The sequence below is a fragment of the Tenrec ecaudatus genome, chromosome 10 (assembly GCF_050624435.1).
Source record: "Tenrec ecaudatus isolate mTenEca1 chromosome 10, mTenEca1.hap1, whole genome shotgun sequence".
Taxonomy (NCBI): Eukaryota; Metazoa; Chordata; class Mammalia; order Afrosoricida; family Tenrecidae; genus Tenrec; species Tenrec ecaudatus.
Genome location: NC_134539.1, coordinates 35225506 through 35237871, shown reverse-complemented (window position 1 = coordinate 35237871; position 12366 = coordinate 35225506). Strand labels below are relative to the sequence as shown.

At 51.1% G+C, this 12366-nt stretch overlaps 1 non-coding gene across 1 annotated transcript; it reads left to right on the top strand.

Annotated features, from left to right (window-relative positions):
* The first annotated feature begins 242 nt into the window (after window positions 1-242).
* Window positions 243-368, top strand: LOC142460518 (small nucleolar RNA SNORA65). Its single transcript, XR_012786709.1, has one exon. It is a non-coding gene; the product is annotated as a small nucleolar RNA SNORA65 (small nucleolar RNA).
* Window positions 369-12366: the final 11998 nt, after the last annotated feature.

Sequence of the window (12366 nt, the reverse complement as noted above, 5' to 3'; positions counted from 1 at the left end):
TGTGTTTATCGACCGGGTTGGCACAATAAACTGACTCAAGCGCCAATGCAACCGATGTCACAAACTGTGTATGAACTGTGGGGTGGAAAACCAGTTTGCTTGGTAAACGGTCCCTCTTTGGGAACATCAACTGAGATGACATGGGCGGAGCCCTTAAGACAGGAGCAGGCCTGAGGCAGGTGCTTCAGAAGCATTAACTGCTGGTATCGTCAATGTCATTAATGAACACTCCTGGACAAGCCACCCCCACTGCCTCTGGCCATTTCTCTGTTGACTGGTGCAATCCAGTGGTGGACAGAGAGTAAACCCCAGCTTAGGAAACAGGGCGGTTCTTGTGGATGGCTCCGTGCTGAAACCCGGGGCCAGTCTAGACGATGATTGTGGACACATGTGGACTGGGTGGTCCTGGGTCGTGACAGCTGTATTCTCTTCCAGAGTTAAGCACAGTGGGAACATCACTTGCAATGAGATCGTCGCCACTGCCTGTCACCGATCTTTCACCAGAGAACTCTCTGGAAGGATTTAAAGTATTCTGGGGACTTCCCAGTCTGCGGGATGCAATGTGGATGACTGCCACCTTCATGACATCGTAGATGACATCAACAGTGGTGCAGTGGCATGTCCAGCAAGTTAAGAACTACAAAAGAAAATACTCAATAAAGGATCCTTTAATAACCATCGGGGGGTGGGAGGGGTAGGGGATGAATATTCCTAGAACTGAGAGTCTGAAGAAAAGTGATTGAGAAGGGGGCCTTGGATTAAATCCCAGCAGCAGAGGTAGAGGTGGCTAGAGACTATCTTAGTCACCGGGTGCTGCTGTCACAGATACCACGAGTGGGTGCCATTAAAGAACAGAGAGTTTCTGTCTCACAGCTCTGGAGGCTGGAAGTTCAGAGCAGGGTCTTGGTCCAGCCAAATCTTTCCTCATTGGTAACTCAGCTGCTCAGGGGTTCCTTGGAATTCCTTGGTTGTAGACAACCCTGACACAGGGCCTGTCCCCTGTGTGTGTCTGATCTGCCCTTTTTAGAACTCAGACGGCATTAGCTTTAGCACCCATGGTGGCGCTGTTGAGTCAGGGTTGAACTGCTAATGCAAGACTGGCAATTCAAATCCAGCAGTTACAGCCTCAGAAACCCTACATAGCATCTCTAGGAGTTGGAATAGGAGACCTGGTGGCATAGTGCTTACTGTAAGGTTAACAGTTCAAAACCACCAGCCGCTCCATAGCAGAAAGAGGAGGCATTCAACTCCTATAGATCCAAAGGGCAGTTCTACCCTGCCCTTTAGGGTGACTATGAGTTGGAATTGACTCAATGGAGGGGACAGACAGACAAATAAATGAGTCAGAATGATGTGGATAGCAGTGGGTTTTCTACTCCATTATGACCTATTTAACATAACAAAAAAATCTTACTTCCACACAGGATTGTATCCAAAGGGATTAGGGATAAGGATTCCAACACTTCATTTGAGAAGGACACAAATGTTAATCTAGTACAGACCGTCAGAATATCAACGTGTTCCCCAGGTAACCTCCAGGACCATCTTCCAAGCACCACCCCTGGCAGTCTTCTTCCCAGGTTAAGCCCAGAGTGAACCCCCAACTGTCTGGAAGCACTCCGTGGTCCTTAGCCTATGGGATCACCCCGTGTGGTCCTCTGAAAGACAAGTGGGGTCATCTCTTCTTCCTGACAAGGAAACCAAGGCTCAGGGATGACATGACCCAGATGCCCAGCTCGGCAGACACGTCTTCCTTTGCTTCAGGCAAAGCAGCCCCCTTTGGGCTGTGGTCCATAGTGGATCTTCACCAAAGATTAGACTTGATGGAAGGATGCTGTGATGTGAATAGGAGGCCTGCTGGCATCGAGGATAGACATTGGGCTGCGATCCTCAAGGTCCACAGTTCAAAAGCCTCCCTGAGGGAGAAAGACGGGGCCTTCTACTCTCATAGATAGTTACAGTCTCGGAAACTCACGAGGCAGTTGGACCCTGCCCTAGCCAGTTGCTCTGAGTTGGCATCGACTGCATGGCAGGGAATGAGTTCTGAGAAGCTTGAACAAATACACAGGGAAAGAAAGACTGTCAAAGCCTGGGCATGGTGAGGGGTCCTTACAGCTTTGACATGTTTGAGGCCTGAGATGGCACGGAAACCTTCCCAGCATCCCTCAGCCTCGGCTTCAGGACACAGATGCTTCCCCCCAAGGTCATTTCAAAGACTGCTCAGTGCTCGGTGCAGATCCAGGAACCACCACAGACGCTGGATCCAGGGAAGGCCTGCTCCCTGCAGGGCCAGGAGACAAAGGGCAGGCTCTTGCTCCTGGCCAGGAGCTTTGTCTGGCTCATTGAGATTCTGCATCTGCCTGCATTCACACTTGCCCAGTGGCAAACAGAACGTAGCCATCCGCAAAGCTTATCTGTTCAGCCAGGTGGGTCACAGGACAAAGGGCAGGCAAGGTGGAGGCTCACCCCATATCCCTCAACCTCACGGTGCCAATCCCTGGGAGCAGCACAATCCCGTCCCTGACCCATGGGCCCGTGCCCCTTCGGCCCCCAGAGAGTGGGGCCTCCTTTCTGTCTCTGACGGGACCGTTGGGGCTCAGCCCTCCCCTCCCTCTGGAAGCTCCTTCTTGTCACTCTCACCAGCTGCTCCACCTGGAAGGGAAGGTCCTGGAGGTCAGGGAGCCTCCCAGCCCCCACCCCGTGTCGATGGCCTCTCTCCCCACTCTTCAAGTCTGGGAAAGGAGACTATAGTAAAACTTAAACTTCCTCTTTGAACCTTTTCATATTGTCTGACTCAGTTTCATCAGCAGGTGTTACAAACAGAACAGTAATGACGCCCTTCGTTTTACGGAGGTTTCTTCTACTTTTTAATTTTTTGCTCATAGCTATTTATCCCTCTGGGCCCTGGGAGAGTTTTCTAATATCTTGTCAGCACAAACTTGCACTTCCTCTAAGTCAACAAACTCTTCATCCCCCCCTTCCCCACGCCTCCGAACCCCAGAGGCCTATGTACAGGTCACCCCTCCTTCCTACCCAAACTGTGAATGTCTCCAAGGCCCAGATCCCCACCCCCGATGCCCCATTGCCATCACCATTACCACCATCAACATCATCACAGTGTTTCCAACACAGGCCTAAGAAACAGAGACAGAGAGTTCAGGAAGGCGAAAGAAGAAAGCCGGACTCTGACTGGTCAAGCCCGGGCCAAGCTGAGATGAGCGTCACACGGGCAAGCAAGCCCCGGACAAAGGGGAGCTCCTGTTTTATGCATGTGCATTGAGACGTGGACTAAGGAAGCTATGAATATTTCATAAATTTTGAGAAACAGTCATGAATATGCATTGGAACTAGAGTTATTAATTTTGGCAAGGAAGTAAGCCGGTGGCTGTTGGAGTTCTCACTTCTAAATGTCATCTGAAAGGGTCTGGTGGTGTCTTTTCTGTGACTTTTTGTCCTTGACCAAAGTTCTCTTGTTTGGGGGCAGGCGGCAGGTTGCAGACTCCCCTTCAGCCGCAGGTTTGGCGGACAGATCGGTTGTGACTGGTACTCCCTTACTGCGGTAGTAGACCATTGTCCAGGGAGGAGACAGGGCTGAAGGAAAAAGAAGTTCCCAGAAGGTGAGGGAAACAAAATCATAGACTGAATGTGGGGAACGTGTTTCTGCTTTGGGGCATTTGTGGAATGGACAAGGTGGTGGGTGTTGGTTTGAATAACCATTACCAAGCACCATCCCCACCATTCCCTGTCTGGTAGGCGGAAGATGCTCCTCCAATCACGCCCACCCCCTGATCCCTGGCACCTGGGAACGTGTTACCTTACAAGGACAAAGAGATTTTTCATTGTGTTTAAGGGTACGAGTTTTGAGATGGGGAGATGAACCTGGATTATCTAGGCGAGTCGAATCAACACAAATCCATAAAATGGAGAAGCTTTCTTGCTGTGGTCAGAGAGAGATTGGCATTGAAGGATGAGTCAGAGAGATGTGGCATTGCTGGCTTCAAAGATAAACAAAGGAGGACCCGAGCCGGGGAGGGTAGGCGGTCTTGACAGGCTGGCACACACAGAGAAACGATTCTGGGAGTCCTTCTTCTTCAGCCCTACCTCCTTCCAGGAAAGACATCTAGCCCACCACAGTAAACTTCCAGAAAGGTACCCCTTGAGACCTGTGCTAGACTTCTGGCTTACAGAACTGTAAGACAATAGATCTGTGTTGTTTTAAGTCACTAAATGTGTGGTAAATTTGTTACTGCAGCAATAGAAAACTAATACCAACTCCTTCGGTGATACCATGATCAAAATACCACCACAATCATCACTACCCCTGTCCCCACCAATAACGCCAGCATTGCCATCATCAACAACCCTAGAACAACAATGACTCATCACCACCACCACCACCAGGACATCACCACTGTAACCCAAACCACCGCCATCAACTACAATACCGTCCCCATTACCATTACCCAGGCCACCTACCAACAACACCTATCACCACCACCATCTTCCCACCCCCAACCCCACCCCTTCCACCATCATCTCACCATTAGGGAAGCTGTGCACCATGCGTGATTGGTAGGTTGAATGAATTTTCAAAGCCTAAGGAAAGCAGATATGTGAATAAGAATTTTAAAAGCAGATGAATGAATAAAGGAATGAAGCAAAAAGCCATCTCAGAATGCCTATAAAGGAAGGTCCATTCCACCTCTTGGTGACTGGCAGAGTGGAATGTAAGCAGATTCATGGGTCTGGGCTTCATCTTCTGAACATCCCTTCCTAGTCCCGGTTCACCTCCGCCTCATGCCTCCGTCAGGCACCACGCAGCACCCTCCCCACAAGCTCAGTCCTGCGCAGGCTAACCCTATTAGCCAATGAGGTTTAAGACCACGTATGTATGTTGCTAGAAGTCCAAGACCCCATCACATGGAGGTCCAGGGTGCAGCCAGCTGCCGCTCACCTTCCGGGCAATGAGTTGGGGCTGTCCCAAAGCCCTGAGTATCTGGGGAGGAAGGGAGAAACACTGCCGCCACCACCACCCCCAGAAAAAAAATTCTGGGGTGTTTCTGGAGACTTGCCTAGTCTCACTGCCTAAGGAAGTCCAGGCTTGTTCTTCCTGTTGCTCTCCCTGCCGCTCACCATGCAGACTGATGTCCTAGGGGTCAGCAATCCCCAGAGGAGTTCTACCTTTTAGCTCCCACCCTGACTCGGACTCTTGGGACTGCCTCCCACGTGTGTGTGATGAAGTTGGGTAAAACGTCTGCCACCCCTTCTGTGACTTAACATTTCCACCAAGAAGCTTTAGTTGCTGAGAAATCAATAGGCAGAGTTAATCTTCCTGGACGCAAAATCAATCCCTCTCTGCTTGCAGTCTTGGTAGCAGACTGGAACCCGAAGGAACGGCAGCTGGTGGGTGGGGTCTCCAAGCAGAATGGCGGCAGTAACCTTTATCTATAGGTCCAGTGGGTTCACGGAGTCAAGAATGTCTAATCTGGAAGAATCCCACAGATCTGCTTGTCCAAAACCTTTTCAAGACCCTAGCCAGGCAATGCCAAGGTGACCCCACACCAGGGAGAGAGCTCCTGCTGCCTGCCGCCCTGGTCTCTTTCTGAAGCCCCTGTGGCGGCTGCAGCTTGCACAGGCCTGAGAAGCTGAAGCTGAAGCCTCCGAGGCAGAGGGTTTGGGACAAAGGCTCTAGTGGTCAGGCCACCTAGAACTTCAGAGAACCCAAGGGGGGAGATGAGACACACTTTGGAGCATTTCCTGGAAGATGGGTAGAGGGAGAGAAAAAAAAAAGTCATGCCAATCTAGTCCAGCTCCTGGTAGCCCCGTGTGTGCCAGAGATCCTGCCCTACAGGTTCATCAATGGCTGAAGCAGATCACCAGCTTTTCTTCTGAGACACCACCCCCAAGAGGACTCTGGTTCAATAGGCTTCCGGTTTCTCTCACATACTTGTCTCTGTCTGTTGGACGTTGCTTGTTTTTATCTCTTGCCCCGTCTGTCTCTTTCTAGATTTCCTCTTTGTCTCTCCCTGTCTCGCCTTCTTTGCCTGTCTCTCTCATTTCCTCGGGCTCTTCCCTACCCTCTCCATCACGAATTTTGCTTCAGAGACCTCAAAGAAAAGTGTCCATCGCAAGGCCTTATTCATCGAGCTCTGGGAACATCCCTGTTTAGGAAATCAAGCTTCTGGAATTCCAACAATGCTTCCAAAATGCCACAATCTGGAGGAAGGAGAAGAGCCCAAAGCTGGGTGTAAGAGTGTGAGGTGCCCACTCCCCACACCCCCAGCTCTGCCCTAGCTCCCTGGATGACAGCTTCCCCATCTAGAAACAGCTGGCTGGATACGTGCATTCATCTTGAGCACCGGCTCCGCCTCTGACATTCTGGAATTTGGAAGGCTCCAGATGGTCAAATTCCCCAAGGCAGCAAAGCGTGACCCCTCCCTGTGAGCGTCAAGGGACCACATACCTGCATGGCCTCTTGTCGGGGAATTTCATCCCAGCGCGCCATGCAAGCAGGTGTCTCTGTGCTCAGTGATCAGGATCTTATGTGAACCCTGGCTTCTTCCTGCCACCTGCTCTGTGTCCAAATGTGGGGGAGCCCATTTGGGGGCTTGACACTGGCCATAAAGTGCAGTGGAAAAGGCCAGATGAGAGTCAGAAATTCTGAGTTCGAATCCCAGCTCTGTCACTTTCTGGCTGTGTGGTTTTCAACCAGACGCCTGGCCTCCCTGATTTTTCCACTCCGAATCCGTAGCGTGGAGAGCAGGCCCTGCGTGGAGAGCGCTGCAGTCAGCTACAGTATCCAGTGGCCGTCCTCCATGGAGTTGAAGTGAATGACTGAGTAGCCTTCTGTGGGAATCCAGAAGCACCCGGATTTGGCTTTGAATGAAGAACTCAAGGAAGGTCTGCCAAGGAGGTGACGGGCCGTGAGCTGATGGGCAGCTGGGATTTCCGTGGAGTGTGGGGAAAGGCCCACTGTAATCAGGGGGAACACAGGCAGGCAAGGAGCCGGGACTGTCACTTTCAGGAGCAGCCCAGTGGAGCGACTAAGTTGCCGATAGACTGTGGGGAGCTGCAGGAATCTTGAAAAGAGGGTGACAGGGGTGGTCCCCATCCTGGGACACGAGGGGGGGCACCTTTGCAGGTTCTCCAGCAGGGGTGCGATAAGCTCTGCATGATGCATTAGATCCTGCTGGCCCTCATGCTGGGGCTGGATGGAACAGAGCGGGAACATGGAAGACGCCCTGCAAAGAGCCAGACAGCACAGAAGCAGAGCTATGCGGCCGACCGTCAGAATGAATTTGTACATGAGCACACGTCCCCTCAGCCACGGGGCAGAGAGAAGAGCCGAGCCAAGTGAGTTAGGGACAGGAAATGAGGTCTGAGTAGGACTTGGCAGAGGAGAGACCCTTTCTAGAAGACGAGTCGGTCAAGAAGGGGAAGGGAGAGCCACTCTCAGAAGTCTTGAATTTGAAGAAAGACTACATGTGTCAGATTATCACCCAAACGAGCTGGAGGGGCCCTTTAAGACTGTTACATTCTGCACCCCCAATGCACAGGAGGGGAAAGTCAGCCGAAGAACATGAAGGGTTTACCTGAGCCCCTGGCAAACACCAGCAAAGACTGGTCTACAACCCCAAACTCTCACCTCTAGATCCCACAGTGGATCCACCCCACCCCCCACATGTCTCCAGGCTAGTGTGTGATGTCACCTTGCCAACAAAAGGGGCAGAGCTACAGGGAACCCCAGGCAGGTGCCCAGAACCCCAGCTCCTGTAGGCCCAGGTCAAAAGATGGCCTCCACATGACCAAGGCACAGAGAAAGAGGACACCCCACTCTGTGTTCAGTGAGGGCAGAGCGGGGCCTGAGCAGTGGAGCAGGACAGGAAAGATAGGGAAAGGGGTATTTTGAAAGAAAAGGCCAACAGGATTGGGCAAATGGTGTTCAGAGAGAGAGAGAAACCAAGTGGAATCTCCCACGGCAAATACCGTTATTGAATCCCTCACGGAACATCAGAGAACCAATTTAGGCAATCTGGAGAAAAAAACAACAGATTTTATTCCACTGTTAAATTCCTCTGAACTTATTACTCTGAGGGCTAGTTTACGCTGCATTTTTTACTACCTTGTTATAAAAGAATATATTAATAATAGCTGGATTTATGGAGCACTGTCTGGAAGGGTGTTTTCTAAAATGATAACGGCAGCTGCCTCTGGGAGATGGTATTTTGAGTGATCTTAAATTTATTCTTTAAGCTTTTATGTATCACTTACATTTTTACATGCATATTTATCAACTTTATAATCGGTAAAAGCCAGCAAGCTCTTTTCATTGGTCAGGAGTCGAGGGTTGCGGGGTGGGGTGGGGGTGGGGGTATGACTAGCTGGACATGTCGAGAAATTATTGACAGATGATTTTTTTAATCCTTTCTCCTTGCATGAAACTAGCATCATTAGACAAGTTGAGCCAAAGGAGGCATAAAAACAAAACAGGTAGGCAAGAGATCCCAAATCAGTCATCATTTCTCAGAAGCTTGAACAAGTCTGTCATGAAGCTGAGCCTGGTAAGCCATGAAGACTTTGGGGTGCCAGCCCTGCACTGGATATTTTTTTTTTTCAGAGAATTCTCTGAATAGGTAACTAAATCACTGGAAGCCATGTTGAGCCACCTTGTAGAACAGAGGCACCCGCAAGAGGCTGGTGAAGGCCCAAGGGTGCCGGGATGTGCCTTCTTTCCTGGCCCTCTCTACCTCCCCCTGGTGCCGCGGCCTGGCAGGGGAGCCTGTGATTCACTCCTTCACACTGCTGCCTCCCTCAAGTGCCCTTCCCCACCCTCACCTTGATGACTCTTACGGCTCTGGGAGACTCAGGTTCAAGCCTGGCTTCTGGGAGTTCTCCATGGCTGAACAGCTAATGGCTCCCACCTCTGCTCTGACTGTACTGAGTCTGTCTCCATGGTCACCCAGCACCCTGCATGATCTGATCTGTTTGGGTGCTTGCTTCCTTAGCCAGGCTGTGAGCTCAGTTGAAGTGGAGGCTGGGAGTCTGGCACAGGGCATGGTGCCCAGCAAATATAGAGAAGAGGCTTTCACGCATAGTTGAGTCTACCCAGCATGGGTCTCTGGACCCATCTACAAGAAGCAGGCCCTGCCCTTCTGACCTCAGAGCTGCTACCTGGGTCAGTTATTGCTCCTCATTCCTCAGATACCCTCACGGGTCCAGAAACACTGGGCCCCACGGCAGGCCCGTCCTAATCCTTTGCCTGGTGTAGCTGGGAGGAAGCACTTATTGAGGACTTAAGCTGAATGAAGCCATGTTCCTCTTCGTGTAGAGAAAGTCACTCTGCAGGAGAGAAGGACCCCGCGACAGCTACATTATCCCCTGTCAACTTGAGCAAAGGGGTGGAGGCTAGCCTGTCAATCAGATCATAGCCAATGATACCTCTGAGAGGGCATGGTCTTCTCCTGAGGATTCTGGGAACGCCTGTCTTCCTCCCTGAAGGTGGACGCAATCTCTCAGCTTCACATTCCTGATGACAAGCCACATGGAGCTATGCTGATGGCAGCTAGAGCGCTGGAGCTGGAGGAGCCACATGGAGAGCCATGCCAATCCTGAGATGCTTCCACAAGACTTTTCACCCACTGGCCTGTGATCTTCCTGCTTTTGGCATCATTGCATGTGCTGCATGAGTCTGTAGAAAAATTTATGGACTAGTATCAGACATAGGAACTAATATCAGACCTAATGGCTAATATTGAACTTACAGACTTGATCTGGACTGGGCTGGGATGGTCTCTTAATATATAATTACTCTTGGCTATAAAGCGCTCTCTTATACACACACATGAGTATCAATGAATTTGTTTCTAGTAAACCCAGGCCAACACAGATGCCATCAGACAAGAGAAGCTGAATTGGGGGTGGGAACAAAGGTTGTTGATGGCTTGGGAGACCCCAGTTCCAATCCCTGAGATCCTCCGAACCAGACTGGGTCAGGCAGGCAGGCGGCTCTTCGATGCTGTGTGCCATGTGGGGACCTCTGAGCACATACCCTAGTCGGGTGGGAGTTTCGTTATTTACAACCCAGACATCGCTGTCCCATGCTGGGGTCCTCAGTGAGATGTCCAGTTGGAAAGCTGTGCTGAGACCGGGTGGCAGCCAACCGTGCTGGAAGTTTAGAGAGTAGCTGCCATCTTGGGCAGCCTTGGGAGAGATTAGAGAGGGCGGCAAGAAGGAAGGCTGGTTGGAAACGCAGACCTCCAGCAGCCCCATACGTACATCGCAGAGGTCAAGGGGAAAGAAGATTGAATAAAACCCAGGGTGTGTTATGTGGGAAAGAGCAGCTGGGCCTGGTGATGAATGGAGGAGTAAGGAGAAAGGTAGTCACGTCGAATAAATAGTCATTTCTGAAACACAGCAAACAGGGCCGTGTGCAAACATGAGTCACCGATACAAATGGGATCTCTGGGGGGTTTGTAAACAGGCAAGCCGTTGCCAAGCCACACATCTGGCAGATGATACATCCATCATGTGTAAATACTTCACATTGCATCGATTACCCAGATCAATGTTAGGCATCTATCACTTTGCAGGCCCGCACCCCAGCCTGGAGAAATGACAGCGAGAGCACGTTTCGACTGCAGTTCACAGAAAGACTAGATGAATCTGTAGCGACACACACACACACACACGTGGCTTTCAAGGCATGGGGGATGAGGCTGGGGGGCGGGTGGGATGGCATTTTGTTTTTCCTTGAGTGGATTGCTTAAACTAGATCAAGAAACCGTCATTTTCTAAATTCAAGGTGAAAACCTCTTCATCTTGGGTGGGGGAAAGCTCCCCCTCCTGAAACATAAGAAACGGGGACCAGGGAAGCTTTGTCAAGCTAGCAGCTGCAGCCGTGGAAGCTCATGCCATGGCCTGCTGTCTGTCAGCTCATGGGAAGAGAGCATGAGACTGGACACATGACCACGAGGGGCTTCTACGTGGAGAAAATTACATGGTCAGATGGTTTCATGAGGAAACTTCCTAGACTGTGTACGAGGCAACATTGAACCTCACCCGCTCCCATGAGTCCATTCCAATTCACAGAGGTCCCTGTGGGTTCCTGAGACTGTAGCTGTTTACAGAAAAAGAGAGCCTCTTCTTTCTCCTGCTGAGTGGCTGGTGGTTTCAAACTGCTGACCTTGTGGTTAGCAGCCCAAGAAAACCACTACACTACCAGGGCTCTGCTTAATATCTCAGTCTCTCTACCACCCATCCTGACTCGTGGCACCCCTAGAGGACCAGGTAGAATTGCCCCCTGTAACTTTCGAGACTGAACTCTATGAGAATAGAAAGTCCTGTCTTTCTCTCATTGTGGCTGGTGGTTTTGAACTGCTGACCTTGCAGATAACAGTCTGATGTGTAACCACTGCACCACCAGGGCTTTATTGTACCTGGAGGTAGAGAACTGTCAGCAGCCTTGGAGAGAGGAGTGCATCAGGAGAGAGGTGTGTGTGACGAGCCATCAGGACAGAGGGGGAGCTGAGGCCCACCCGTGGGCCCGGGAGAGCAGCTGGCAACCACGAAGGAGGAGGGAGAAAGGAACTGACCCTCGCCAGCCCTTACTGGGCACCAGGCACTGCTCTAGTACTTCCTGTCCATCGCCTCACCTAGTCCCTCAAAGCAATCCTGCTGGGGATTGTATTTTGTTATTAGGTACCAGGGAGGGTAGCAACCCAAGTACAACAGCACAAAGCATAGCCCAGCCCCGCACCTTGATCGTGGGTATGCTCAAGTCCATGGCCGAGACCTCGAGGTGTTCTGAGAGCCTTCCAACCGGGACTCTTTGCCGGGGCTGTCAGACGACATTCTGTTGTGGCTCAAAGGGCTTTCATGGGCTCGTTTTCAGAAGCAGACTTTCTTCCTCATCTATCTTTGTCTGGAAGTCCTGCTGAAACCTGTCTGCCAAGGGTGACCTTGCTGGCGTGAAAAAATGGGGACAGCATAGCTTCCAGCCTCATGGCAACATGCAAGCCACCACAGGACAGCTAACCGACCGACGGAGGGTGGCTATTCTGACTGCTGGATTAAGAAGGAAGGAGGGAGGCTCAGAGAGGTTAGGTAGCTTACCTGAGGTCAGATCGTTTTTCTGAGACCGAGATCTGTGTCCTTTCCAATGGGGACACTACCTCCCAGTACCAAAAGCATGAAACCACAAACTCACTGCCATTGAGTTGATGCCGACTGAGAGTGACCCTATAAGGTGGAGTAGAATGGCCCTTCAGGGGAGTGGAAATCCTCTCTGTCGCCTGTGGAGCAGCTGGTGCATTCGAACTGCTGCCCTTGAGGTTAGCAGCCCAACGTGGAATCATGACATCACCAGGA